The following is a 2,390-nucleotide window of genomic DNA, read 5'->3' as shown; positions in this document are numbered from 1 at the left end:
CCCCTTTTGTGATTTTTAACTTTTACCCACAATAAAAAGAAAGGAGCTATCTCCTCAATTCTGTTATCATCGAATACAGTTTGCGATGCGCTTTGTCTAGCAAGTAACTAGAGTGTTATCATCGACTACAATGGTTTTAATATAAAGGACGTGATAAATATATAAATGCCTACGGAGCAACATACGTAACTAATTTGATATCTGCATAAGAAAATGAAACCATTCAACCAAGTGAAATGAGTCATCACTGTAATGGATGTTCGTGGTGCTACATATCTACAACGAAAAGTATAGTATATATTATATTCCTTTTTTTTTTCTGTATCCTTATACTAATGTTCTAAAGACATGAGGAAGAGGAATGAAAGAAACCTTTTTTTTTTATGCGGATCTACTGATAACGTCCGATAGAAATATGTATTATTCTATAGAGATATAGGGATTACACCACACATTGTTTTGTTGTCATGTTGAGACTTGTTTGGTTAGAATACCTTTTTAATTGTTATAGAAGAAATCTAATACAGACGATTATTGAAAAGATGTGGCCAGCAAAGAAAAGATGACGATCATTAACCCCAAGAATATTCTTTTTGGCATAGATTTGTCACTCAAGATTCCTCCCAACCTTCCTCGCTAGTGCCTTCCGATGGAATTCCAATAATATTATGATTGATCCAATGTTTGAGGTTAAATTTCCTGGTTTTTAACTTTATTGATAAAGTGTGTGACCTCACCTAATCGATAAAGCAACTAATCCGTTCCCATGCACATTCATATTTTCATTCCAATTGTCAATTGGCCATTGTTGGAGCTAGAAACAACAATTAGAAGAATAAGTTTGTAAAATGAGATCTGGGCAGACTTTCGGTACAAGTCGACTTAGAACTATGAAAAACAACGAACTGGACTTTTGTATTCACTTTTTCTATTGATTCGCTCTGAGCTTGATTACATGTGTTGTGTCCTTCACATTCATCTGCTATTTAAACTAAAATTCCTCGAAACCCTTCCTGAACGTCTCGCTGCAATCTCGGCTCCCCAATCCCGATTTCTTCTCCAGGTTGACTTCATCCTCCTGCTCGGGTTTTCCTCCATGGGCCCTTACTGGGCCTCTTTTCCTGGCCTGCGCGTACGCCCTAATGGGCTTATTTGGTGGGCCTTATGATCGTCGAAACCCAACACCAACAATTGCCCCCCAGCCTTTTAACCTATTTTTGGGAGGGTTGAAAGGCGAATATCCAGAGAATCTTTCATGTCGTTTCGGTTTCGCGATCTTCCTCGGGGAAGGCTCAATGAATCTCGGCTTCCGAGATCTTCGTGATGATTACCCCTCTCTCCTAAGATCCAACGGTGGAGCCGAAAGGTTTGAACGGTTTAGATTAGAGGAGAGAGAGATTCGTGGGATTACAAAGAACGACGTCAATTATGACCTATAAGTCATAAATCACACGTCTCGGGGTATATGGAACTCTCCTAGGCCGGCTTACGGACAGCAGGAAATGTTCCCCGGGCACTTAATTTGTGAACTCTGTAGAATTCACTAAAAATTTGCTATTTGGGGATGAAGTCCTTTGAGGTTTTCCAAATTGGGTAGTGAAATCTTATTTGCTTTCACGTGAGGTCGTGGGGTGCGGACTGTTAGCTAGAGCTGTGTTGACCTTGTTGTTTTTTTTTTGTTTTTGATGAAGTGTTCGAAAAAGCTTGAAACGGTTGCAAGACAGTGCGAAATTCGCATGTGCTGTTTGGTGTCGTAGGTACGTTTATTTGTAGGCAATTTCGTCGCGCCGTTAGAAAGAGTTATTGTTTGTTGATTTGGTATATTTGGTAACGGTGCACCAGGTCATGGTAAAATTCGCGTTTTATTTGGAAAGATTTTGCGGAGCGGATCGAGTTGGGAAGGTGGCTGCGCTCAGGATATTGAGCTGCCTACGTACCCCGTAAGGGGATCAAGCCAGGTCGTAGTTCGATTATTATGGATACCTCTTAGAAGTATTTTTTGAGGTTCATGACGTTCCAAGGCCGGAGCTCGGCTTTACCGTTGCTCTCGTCTACGAGGCGATATACGCCATTGCGAACGACCTCGGTGATACGGAAAGGTCCTTCCCATTTCCTTCCCATTTTGCCGGCGTTCTTTTCTTTTCTGTGATCGAACATTCGACGGAGTACTCGGTCCCCGACGGCGAAACGCCGAGGTCGGATCTTCGAGTTATAGAAGCGAGCGATGGCATTCTGGTAATTTTGAACACGCACGTAGGCTTGTTCTCTCTTTTCGTCGATGACGTCGAGGTGATCGCGCAGCGCTTCGCTATTTTCCTCCTCATTCTCGGGGGAAACAGCTCGGCGAATACTGCCTATGGTAACTTCTGCCGGTATTACGGCCTCAATTC

This window comes from Camelina sativa, chromosome 17 (genome assembly GCF_000633955.1).
Source record: "Camelina sativa cultivar DH55 chromosome 17, Cs, whole genome shotgun sequence".
NCBI lineage: Eukaryota > Viridiplantae > Streptophyta > Magnoliopsida > Brassicales > Brassicaceae > Camelina > Camelina sativa.
This window is presented reverse-complemented; position numbering follows the sequence as displayed.